The 12,773-nt window shown below is 35.8% G+C and overlaps 1 protein-coding gene across 1 annotated transcript in view; it reads right to left on the bottom strand.

Annotated features, from left to right (window-relative positions):
- Window positions 1-12,773, bottom strand: part of ADAMTS19 (ADAM metallopeptidase with thrombospondin type 1 motif 19) — a 155,991-nt gene that overhangs the window by 87,693 nt on the left and 55,525 nt on the right. The gene's annotated exons all lie outside the window — the stretch shown is intronic.

Below are 12,773 nucleotides of genomic sequence, written 5' to 3'. Positions count from 1 at the left end.
AAATATTGAAAGGAAAATTTTAAAACATCAGGGCTTTTTACCATAGTCACTGAGTAACCCGGCATACATTTTAAAAACTGTTTTTCTTTTTTTCTCAAAGGCAACACTGTGAAATAGAGGATTTCCACATATACACAAGTGTAAACAGAGAAGAAAAATAATCAAAATAAAACTGCAATAAGGAAAAAGGAATGAAAAGGAAAAAACGTAGAATAAAAAAGAGACACTCAACCTTCCTTCCTTCTAAAACATCTTTTAAGAAATAAAACGTATGGTATATGGGTACACATATCTTATGTGGTTAAAATCTGATGACTAATATGTAGCATTGGTCTATTAAAAAGTTTTTAATTAATAAACTGTATAGATATAATCATGGCTTTTCACTGTGTCAAGTATTTAAAAACAGTTATCTTAACTGAATGAGAGGCACAAATTAATTTACTGGAGAAAGAGTAATAGTAAGAGCTTTTATCAAAGCTTTTTAAAGGTTCAGAAACTGAAGCTACTGCTGCAATATTACTTAAAAAGGAGAAGTAGGAGTTGCAGACTCAATATCATATTCAAAGGGAGATATCTTAGCCAAAAAGCGAAGCAAAATTTCAGGTTACCAAGAAAACCAGAGTAAGATTTGTAGTATAATAAATTAACGTCTAACTTCCTAACATTAAGAAGCACAAACTGACCTCATTTTCTGAAGATGATTTTTTCTAATAATTTGTCACAGATTTGCTACTGTATGCTTTATTGTTACTACCAACTGTTTAAATTATATTTTTTTTAGCATAAGCACAATTTTAAAAATATCTTTATATAAATAACATAAAGAATGGCTTAGTTGATTTGAATATCTGGAACACATAAAAAACCATTTCATTTTAAAGTAAATATTAAAAAAGCTCCACCAGGGAACCTAGTTCTAGGAAATAGGAAATATATTTCACAAAACAGTATGGTTAAAAAGTGATTATATGAATATTTCAGATTTCCCTGGTTGCTATGTACTGTATCAGTATTTTAAGAGGCTCCCTGCTTCCCAAGATCAGTTTTGAGATAGTCCGTATTTTCTAAACGGAAATTTTCCATAATTTCTTAAACCTTAAAAAAAAAGCTCACCTTGAAACTTGAGCTTCTGTGTCATTTCAAGATTAAATGTTTTCTGCAATTTGCTAAAGAATGAATAAATACTTATTGCCCTCCTACTTTAATACCAGTATGGTGTGTATTTTTTTAAATTGTGTCTCTTAACTCTGCTTCTAAGAAAATCAGACTTTCTACCCATAAGAAATGAAAAAGAAATGATATTATGCTGCAAAGTAAGATGATCCAATTAATTGCCAATACTGCTTCTATTGCTATGGAGCGCAACTTCACAGATTTTAAAATACTATAAGCCAATACCTCTGTACACTTGAGTCAAAATGTATTAGCATCATAGAGCAAAATATATAGTAGAGGTAATTAAAAATTATGTTACTCCATCCGAGTAGTAGAAATATTCATGCAGGTGCTTATCTCTTTTCTTGCCTTCCTGACATCTAGGTTTCAATTCCCACATTCATAAAATGTGCAGCTGCTCAATTTGCCCCCATGTTCTGTACCTCTATGAACACTGCAACACCTTTGACTTCATCTCTTGTCTCATTCCATTCCATCAAACTACTGGTTTTTTTTTCAGAACATGCTTCTAGGACTTGTGTAACATCAATGTCTCTTCCCTATTTGATCTAGTGATAGTACACTACCAGTGCTTTTCCTTCTCTTACATGGATTCCAGCCTGACATCCTACCCTATTAATCTGATTTTCATATAGTTTGATTTCTGGTATTTTCTTCCACTTATCTTGTTATCATTCTCCTTTCAACAAGTAGATGCAAAATCTTTTACGACAGTTTTAATTCTAATACATCTTCAGTCCTGCTTTTATTTCTACTAAAAATGAGTAGAACAATTTTCTTGCTTTCTTTTGCAATTTATTATATTCATTCTATGGAAATGACACTGTGTGGTAGTAGCATATAACTGTTCCTTGATGATTAGTACATCAATATATTAATTTCCACACTTTCTGTAACCTGTGTGATTACCAGAAAACATCTCTCATGTTATCATTAAATAACCAAGAAATATGAAAGTTTTTAATGTTGGTGAGACCTCACTTATAGAACACTTTTAGAATTTTTATTTATTTTTTTTTCTTCGAATTTTAGTGTAGCCTACTTTCTCTTTTGTGTGATATAAGAAGAGGGAAGGGGATTGAAAGATATGTTAGTCATCTGGAATTTGGTTGGTTTTTTGTTTTGTTTTGCATGTTTGTGTTCTTTTTTTTCTAAAAAATCTATTACTCTAAGATAAAGATATTATTATTTGTGACCTATAGGGATTTCATGTGAAAAAAATGTACGTTGTTTCACTCTGAGAGATGAACCATTAGAATGAAATATCTTGGGATTGGTTACAGAAGACACCAGTAGCACAACTTATAATAAAGATGAATTCACTGAACTAACTCCTTTATCATTTAGAGGAGCAATGGATGAGCTATCTCAAGAAGAACCTCCCATTATGCTTTTTTTTCAGCTAGAATTATTTTATTTAAAAATGCAACCTTTATTTTTGAATATCTATCTTAATCAGTGCAGCTAAGAGGATATTCTTCTCAGAATACACATAGAATTTTACAATCATAGGATTCCTTAGAATGGGAAGAGATCTCTGCAGGCCATCCAGTCCAGCTCCCCTGCAATGAACAGGAACACCACAGCTTGATCAGGTTACATATAGTCTTATCCAGCCTCACCTTGAAAGTATCCAGGGACAAGGCATCAACCACGTCCCTGGGCAACCTGTTCCAGTGCCTCATCACCCTCACTGTAAAAGACTTTATATCTAACCTAAATCTACCTTCCCTGAGCTTCAAGACATTTTCCCCTTGTTCTATTACCACAGACCCTGCTAAAAAGCCTGGTGGTTATGCTGCCCTAAATAAGAGCCCCTGATGAGTTCTTTCAAGAGCAAGTTTAAACATGTTTTGCAAGCTGTTTCCAATTCAAAAATTCATTGATTTCACTGGGATGGTCTTCAAAAAGTTTGAACTCTGAATGCAAACTAAAAAGGCTAAATATCAGGTCCTTCCTCTTCCACTGCATTCACTACCTAAACTGCCTTTACAAAATCTGCAAGATGCATGGTACTCGAGAATTAGAGGTGGTTCCCATGTCTCTATATATACAGTAATAGATCCTGGCGAGTTCATGATTAAGAGAGCTGAGTAAAAGATGACTTACTTGCTGAAAAACTCATGTTCCAATAATGGTAAGGTACCATCATCCTGAGAACATAAAGCCTTCAGTAGAGACTGAAAACAGAAACCGGTCTTTTTGCGGCTTAAGTCTTATAAAAGGGAGCTGTGATATGGATTCCAACAAGAAAATTGCACAAAGGCATGTGGAAGAAGGGTGAGCCTTGGCTTCAGCCCTTGTATCAGTGTGGCAGACTTTTCATTGTCTAATGTGTGTTAGTGAGAAAACAGTCTAATTTCACAGCTAGGTATTTTTTCTGTTTTAAATACGTACTGCTTGATACTGAACATTTTCTCATTTTGAAAACTTAAGTGCATTCACCAAATATGCAATGAAAAGCATTCCATATACAAAATAACACAGTATCTATCAGTATTACTGCATACAAAACGGGTTACTGATTATCAATGTTCCGTTTCTTACAGTTGCCAACTCATTCAAATTTAGTATGAATGTGGGTCATATTTCATCTAGCTATCTTCCAAATAAAAACAAGTACCAAAAGAAAACTACTTTAGTGTTACTGTCCTGGAGAAAATGAAATCATGAAAAATATTTTTAAAAGCTTACAGCTCCTTGGGTTGCTTCAGTTTTTCAACATTCTGGATTTGTAAACTGCCAAATAACATACCTTCCTGTTAAATTCAGAAGGGGTCATGAGATCACTCATTATTTTATTCTTCAAGTCCGATTAGCTAGAACTGGACATGTAGATTTTCTGCTGGTAAAAGAATTTTTCAGCCAGAGGAGACTTGAACTTAAAAATATCATGCTTGCATTTGTCTCCTGGCTGCGTCTCACAGCCCTTCTATTGTCCTGACATAAGCATGTTTTGCACACTATGGTATACTGCTCTGATGTTTCATTTATATTTCATGACCTTTAAATCTGGGACTTATACAATTTATACAACTGAAGGATTCCTATGCAAAATGATGCACACTACTTATACGACAAATTCAAATTACTAATTCAATTACTAATTACAAATTCAAATTAATAACTAGTTTGCTATTTCCTTTTGTTTTAACACAGAACAAATAGGCCCTGTATAACATCAAAAGTTCTTTCAGACTTATTTGAGAAAGTCTTTTTCTGATGGACATAGTTTTTTCTGTGTTTCTAAGCACACATACTATACAACATTAAAATTCTTTATGTATATTAATTAAGAAGTCCGTTTAAGACTGAATTTATAATACCTCAGGGAAGTTGAGATTAAGTATAGAAAATAATACTAAATAAGTACAAAAAAATAAACTAGAGATGAAGTAGTTTAATCCATAGAAAATGACGTTTTCACAGAATGGATATGCTTACATGAGAAATACCAAAAAACTATGGGTGGTATTGTGGCGTGTTACAGGACCGCTTACTGAGGTCAGAGGTAAATTCAGCAGCTAAGCACCAACTTGACACTGCTGAGATTTCAACTTATGTCAAGAACAAACACAGCAGGTATCTTACACAAGAAAGAGCACAACTGAGTGTATCTCAAAAGTAATGGCAACAAGAATTAGACACGTCTATGAATAATTGCAATAATTAATATTAAAATTTTACTAAAACTCTCAGTGCTATTTTATGACAACTGCTTCTGAAAAAGTTGATTTATTTATTAACTGCTCTATGATTACAGCATCCATTTCTAATTTACCCTGTATGCTTTGACTTTTCACTGTTAAAGACAACTGCAAATGCTAATACTATCAAAAGACACACAGAATTATCCTGCATATCAAATGAGTAACATGCTAGAGTGTTTCACTTTCAAAAATGAATATTCTTTGAAACAGAATGCTCAGAAGCTAATTTAATTCAATACAGGTTTCACAGATTTTCTCAACTCCATCTAAAATTTACTCATAAATTTCTCTTTAAACTTTCTAGCATACAAAAACAAAAAACCTACTATTTCCTAATACAGATTATTAAAATATAGTTACTAAGAAAGCCCTGAATGATTTTTATAGTGTTATCCGAAAAATAAAAAGCTCGTCTTCCAACACCACCATGGCAGTGAGGTTGAAACTAGATGATTGTTAAAGCCCCCTCTAGCCTAACTAACCCATTCTATGATTCTGTGAAGCAAATAAGAAAAGATTTTCTTTCTTCACTTTCACTCTCTAAATGCATTGGCTTAATTACTTAAAATTAAAATAAAATGCAAGGAAAAATGAAGGAATTGCAAGAAGCAGTTAATCCTTATTTAAGAAAGAAAAACCTTGTTTTTTTCAAGAATTGTAAGTGGTTAGTAATTAAAAGTATGCTCTACGATTATGAAATTGCCATTGAGAGTCCATTCAGAGAGATTTATTCTGTGTTACTCTATTAATGTTCAAATTGATTAAGCTCTAAACACTTAGAGCAGAATACTGGCAAATGGAGCAGTCTAATGTGCTGCAACTAGTTACTCTGTGTATGAGTTTCAACAGAGCTTTTTTGTCTGAAAAGCTAGGTCTCATCTCATAGGAGCAATGCCATTTAGTCAAATGCAGTAAAACAAAGGTAAGGTAAGCAAGATTGCATCTTAAAGTTTTGCTGTGTGCAAAAAACTTAATCAATTTTTAAGACTTTTAATATATATTTAGAAGAGAGGGAAATTGAAGCTTGTAATAGCAGAAGTCTGGATTTGATGATGTAGCACGTGTATTGTAGTCTATTTTCTTCTGCTTTCCCAATAAAATGCACTGAGCATGCACTAATTCATTTGATGTTTTATGACATGCTGGGCAGAAAAATCTGGGAGTGTGTAGGGAGGAACTGTTCTTTCTGGTTCAGATTTTTTTTCTCCAAATTTACTTGGAACTCATGTCTAATTAGGTTCTGCTTTGTTGTACCTTTGGACATGCAACTCTCACCAGTAAAAGAGGTTTATTCTGAAGACTATAGAATTCAAACTTTCTCTGATCATTTAAAAAATACTCCATATCAAAGATATGTGTATACTGCACATAGTGTGTTACCATATGGAATCATATGGTAGGAAGGGAGCTTTTACACTTCCATATTTCAACCTAGTCCAAACTACTGTAACTAGAATGTCATAGCAGTGTCATAGGAAAATGCATTTTTCAAAAGCCATATATGAGCACTGTAGTTATTTAGTCATTGGCATCTACAAGATATAAATGTGAGTGACAGTATTCTTAACAGAAATAGAAGGTCATGATGTGAGATTGGGTGAGATCTCTATAGAAAAAAAAAACAAGAGAGGAAACAAACTTCCCCCTGCTTCTTAATATCAGTTAAAGTACAGTCCATGAAAACATGGTGGCATCATCTCTTCCCTCCTTTCCCTTTCTCCAGAGAAGTACTATGAGGAGTCTGGTAATGCCAAACTTCAGTCACAGAACAGAACCCAACTACACAAGGTGTTAGAGAAACAGAAGGATTATCTCTCCCTAAATGGCTCATGTGCAGCATAGAGATACTTCAACTAGCTTTAAATTTGCAATATCAAGCAACATCAAGTAGCCACAATAATTCATCAATACTGGCATACAGCTACATGAGATAATTCATCCTGCTTCTCAGCAAACTATTATCACTTCTCTGAATAATTAGATTAAAGGTAGCTACACAGGACTACACAGAGTGATTTTCTGGATATGACAAGAGGAAAAAAAGATAGATAAAAGTGAGGAAGCATAGGAAAGTGGACTTCTAAAACTTATTTTTGCACTGCTGCTGCTCATGTTCTGCAGATCTTTCCTGGATGTTTGTAGAGTGGTAGTGGGCCCTAAGCAGCCGACTTTGATCTATTCAGCAATGACATCCTAGCTAATTCCCTATTTCTTTTGTATCTCTTAATGCATTGGGCTACACTAAATATTCATCATGACAAATGTTGGAGGAAAAGTTTAAGTATTAAAGATCTACAGCTTTCACACACAAAAAGTAAATAAATATATCTTTGGCATTTTGCTAAGTTGGATGAGAGGCATATTCTTTCACCTTATCTTATTTTGTGGTCTTTATTACACACAGCACGTTTGTCTGATTCCTTACCAGTTATGATTTATATCCAAGCTATTTAGAACCTTTGCAACAGAATGGAGACCTGATGCCAGCTAAATTCTCTGCTTTGTTTTTATCTTTACAACGCTATGTGTTAACCAAGTTATACTTTTATAAAATAATATAGTTGTACCACCTCCTAAAAGTAATCTGACAACTGTTTAATAGACTTCTGTTTAGAGATTGCAATACCAGCATTTTATGAGAAAATGGTTTCTAGTAAATTGCTTATATTGAAGTACAGTTTTGGGGAAAAATGTTCTTACAGCTGGTGTTAACTGAAAATGGTGCCTGAAAATACAGAATCAAATGGTACATGATCAATTGTTAAAAATAATATAATTTTTAAAAATAGTATACTCTCCTATACTGTAAAATACAGAATAATGCTTCAAAGTAGTAGTATTTAACTGTCCTCTCCTTAGAAGACCAAAACCTATCAAAACATTGCAGTGCCTCTCCTCTGAGACCAAAGAAATGCTGGAAGACCCATTTTCTATAAAGCAAAAGAAAAGATCCATTTACTATTCCTGAGATCCCTTGGGGATTTCAACCAGGAGAACTTGGGAATTTCAACCAGAAATAAGACTATGAGCAAATGGTATCAGTGTTAAAGGAAGTTTGCTTGTGCAAAACTATACAGATGTATCAACAAGATATGTATTTTTAAAAAAAACAAAGCCTCATTCTGCTGTATTAATAGCATTGAAACAATCAACTGAGGTCACTGTGTTTAAGGGAAAAGCAGTTCCCAAAAATGATTCATATTTCTGACATACTAGGTACAACAGAACATGAATTTATACATGCTGAGGAAATTGCTGGCCCTCCCTTGACAAGAGCATATTTTTCTAAAGTGAATGCTGCAAAAGATTTATGCTAACTAAATCTAGAAATACAAATTTTCTGTTTTCCATTTTGTTGCTCTCAGTGTTACTAGGACATTCCACTAGATAACATAAATCTTTCAAAAGATTAGTATGATTACAACATTTTAAAAACTATATACACTGTACACCTATAGACTTTTGGCAAGGAATGAGAGAAGATATCTGAAGACTCAGATAACATAAAGATTCAGGTCCTACTGATTAAGGACATTCCAAATTAACACCCACAGAGGACATGCATCATTTTACAATCTTCTCTTCCTCTAACATCTGACTGTTATACATAGCTCACTGCTACTGTGTTTCTACACAGATGGTTAGCTAATAGCAAACAACAAATCTAATGCAAAATAAGTATGTCTCAGAGACTCAAGGTCTTAACTGTGAGGCTATGACAGGATGCATGCACAAGAACAGCACAGTGCGTATCAGCCCCACTTCACATTTTGTGAAGTGCTGATTCTTTTAGAACAATCGTAGTTTCATGAAAACTGACAGTGTAATGATAAATTTAGTCCCTATACACTGGATGGTGAACCAGGATCTGAAACCTCCCCTTAAACTAAGAAGAGCTGCGAGAATCAGTGGTGGAATAACTGCATCTCCCTTCTGTGTAGGAACAGGAGACAAGGACTACACGCACGAGCGGCAGGGAACGAAAAACAACAAAACGGCCAAATAAGCATGGGAAGCTCCAGAGCACTTTGGTCTAGTTCATTTTGTTGACAAAACAATTGCCTTGTGATTCTCCACCCAGAAGGAAACTTATGGAGTCTGTGACAATTAACAGTGCTTAAATCAGAATTCGGCAGTTGTCAACAGTGGTCCTGCACTGACAAATAGATACTGCATGAGAATCTAGCTTATTGTTTCATAGAAATACGAGAATAGCCAACGAAGGAGGAAATTCAAGGCATTCTGGATCGACGGCCTAAAATAAGCAAGCCCCCAAACTCCCCTGGCCAAGCAGAGATTTCCAAACAGTACAAAAAACACCATGATATTCGGTTAGCAAAGCTAAAACCCAGACGGAAATAATTCAAACCAAGGGAAACAAGAAGAAATGCTACAAGTTTAACTGTGATAAAAAAGAAGGAAGAGGTAGGCCCTCTCTGTAAGGAAACTGGAGACATGGTCATGAGGGGTACTGAGAAAGCTGAGGCACTCAAAGACCTCCTTGCCTCAGTCTTCACTGGTAGAGGCTCTAGCCTCACCACCCAAGTTGCAGAAAACCATGGGAAGAACTTGGAGAAGGTACATCTGCCTGGTGTAAGTGAAGATTAGGTTTGAGACCGCCTAAAGTACCAGAAGGTGCACCAGCCCATGGGACCCGATGAGGTCCATCCACAGGTTCTGAGGGAACGGGCAGATGAAGTTGCCAAGCTGCTGTCATATTTGAGAAGTCATGGCAGTCTGGTGAAGTTCCCACTGACTGAAAAAGGGGAAACATATCCCCATTTTCAAGAAGGGAGAAAAAGAAGATCCAGGAAACTACAGGCCACTCAGACTCACCTCTGTGTCTGGCAAGATCATGGAGCAGATCCTCCTGAGGGCCCTACTAAGGCATGTGGAAAATAAAGATGAGATGATAGGTGGTAACCAACATGGCTTCACTAAAGGCAAGCCATGCCTGACAAGCTTGGTGGCCCTTTATGACAGAGTTACAGCATCAATGGATAAAGGAAGAGCAACTGATGTCATCTGTCAGGACTTGAGCAAAGCATTCTGGTTGCCACGTTGGAGAAAAATGGATTTGATGGATGGCCCGCTTGCTGAGTGAGGAATTGGACAGATGATTGCACTCTGAGAGTTGTGATCAACAACTCAGTTTTCAACTGAAGACCTGCAATGACTGGTGCTCCTCAGAGACCGGTGTTGGGACTGGTGCTACTTAAGATCTTCATAGATGACATGGACACTGGGATTGAGAGCACCCTCAGCAAATTTGCAGATGACGCCACGCTGAGTGAGGCAGCTGACATGCTAAAGGGAAGGGAGGCTATCCTGAGGAATCTGGACAGGTTTGAGAGGTGGGCCCATTCCAACCTCATGAAGCCCACCTAGACTGGGGCAATCAATCCCAAGTACACATACAGGTTGGGCAGAGAATGGCTTGAGAGCAGCCCTGAAGAGAAGAAGGATTTGGGAGTTACGGTTATGAATGATTCAGCACAAGCAGGCAATGTGCACTTGTAGCCCAGAAGGCCAACGGTACTGCGGGTTGCATCAAGACAAGTGTGAATGGCAGGTTGAGGGAGCTGATTCTGCCCCTCTACTCTGCTGAGACCTCACCTGGAGAACTGCATCCAGTTCTGGGGCCTCCAAAGCAAGGATGTCGATCTGTTGGAGCGAGTCCAGAAGAGGGACACGAAGATGAGCAGAGATCTGGAGTACCTTCCCTATGAAGATAGGCTGAGAGAGCTGTGGATCCTCAGTCTAGAGAAGGTTCCAGGGGGAACTTAGAGCCTTTCAGTACCCAAAGGGGGCCTAGGAAAAGCCAAGGAGGGACTTTTGTAAGGGCATGCAGTGACAGGACAAGGGGATATGGTTTTAAACTGGAAGAGGGTAGATATAAAAAAGAAATTCTGTGAGGGTGGTGAGATACTGAAATAGTTTGCCCAGTGGGGTTGTGAATGCCCCATCCCTGAAGGTATTCAAGGCCAGGTTGGATGGGACTTTGAGTGTCCTGGTCTATTGATAGTTGTCCCTGTCTATACTGAGGGGTTTCAACTAGATGATTTTAAATGTCTCTTCCAACCAAACCACTGTATAATTCTATATTATTAATAAACAACACCTTTTGTAAAATTTAATAGAATTTCAAACTAATTCTTGGTTTTCTGTCTTCTTTTCAAAATTATCAAATACAAAGTGTTAATACATTTTGTGTTTGATCAATCAAGATAGTCACAACTTTTTTCCACATAAGACTGTAAAATCTCACATACACTGCAAAACAAACTTTCTACCAATAAGGAAAAAAACCTTGATTTTCTGATATGCCTTTTCGAAAAGAAAAAAAAAAAAAAAGGAAGATTAGCTTCTCTTTTTTTCCCCAAAGAATAATATATGATACATTGAAGGTTTAGGCACCTTTTTATTTTTTGTTCTGATTTACAGAGTTCTTGCTGAATGTTAACTTTAAGACATTATATCATCATATAAATAACTCTTCTATTCCGTGGTCTGTTCTATGAGACAATGAAAAAGTACTAACTGAAGAGCGCATACGCTCTCTACTTTGAGCAGAGCAAGACAGAAAACAGAGAAATGTATTTGCTATGTAAATATGCAAAAACTTTGCCTACACAGTAGAATACTGGCATTTAAGTGGATACTCGCAGTTTGAAAACTATGAGTCTTGGTGTTTAATGAATAAATACAAAAGAAAATATTTGCAGTCTGGGTTGGTTTGTTTGTTATTGTTATTGTTGTTCTGGGGGATTTTTTCCAAGCTCTGGACAGCTGGGAATTGTAGAGCAACACATAATTTAATCCATTCACCTTAGCTGAAAACTTTACAACTCCAGAGACAACTTTGGTGATAAATGGCGATTCTACTCACTCCAAGGTTCAAATAAAGAAGTATTTGTCATAGAAAATCCTTTGAATACATTCCTTAATCTGATTTAGATAAACTGCAAGTAATCCGGATTTGATCTTCAAGGTAAATAAGCATAAGTTGCTGAAGACTTTCCTACTCAGATCATTTCTTTCAGATGGAAAGAGGCTTTTTCCCCCCACTTACAGGAGAAAAAGAACTGATCTGTGTGCATCAAGTACTCACAAAAATTCACCTAAAAGCAAGATGCCAGTTTGTGAAATAACACTATGCATTTTAATCAACAGCTGACACAAGAAACATTCAACTCATTATTTAGAAAGATTTTTAATTGATATCCATCTTACAGACATACTTGCATAGACTTGGGATGATTAAAAAAATGAGGGATGATAAGCAAGAAAATAGTTAATAGTCCGTTACTGTCATCCATAAAATTCTAATCTTACCAAAACAATTTAGGTTCTGAATACTTGTATTTACACACAAAACTGATATAGGTTCCTATCAGCCAAATGAAATTCTAGGATAAAAACGCACAAAGGCATGCTTCATCTAGTGTTTTCAACCAGTACTAAGCCTGAATTGCCTTTTCCACCATACATTTATACTGAAAATATGTCTTCCCAAAAGGTGCTAATTACGTTGTGAGAAGACCTCAGTGCATCTAGTACTCATTTTAATTGTAGATACCAGAAGATGCCTTGCAAAATAGTACATTTCCTGTGTGTTTCTGAACAGTTACATAGTTCGTAAACACTGCATTATTCAAGTACATTACTATAGAAGAAGATTAAAATCTACATACTCTCAGCCAAGATAAATCCACTGCATTAAAAAGCATCATATACTTGCTCCTTTCAATTGTGACCATCAATTAAGAATACTAAAATTTCTTCTTAAATTGAGTTTGAAAAGAAAAAATATACAAGGAGTATGTTAAAAAACAAGATAGAAATACTGATAGAATTTGACACTATTTAGAGGGATATACAACA

Source organism: Meleagris gallopavo, chromosome Z (assembly GCF_905368555.1).
Source record: "Meleagris gallopavo chromosome Z, MGAL_WU_HG_1.1, whole genome shotgun sequence".
Taxonomy (NCBI): Eukaryota; Metazoa; Chordata; class Aves; order Galliformes; family Phasianidae; genus Meleagris; species Meleagris gallopavo.
Note: the sequence above shows the minus strand (reverse complement) of the source record. Positions and strands in the feature narration are given on the sequence as shown.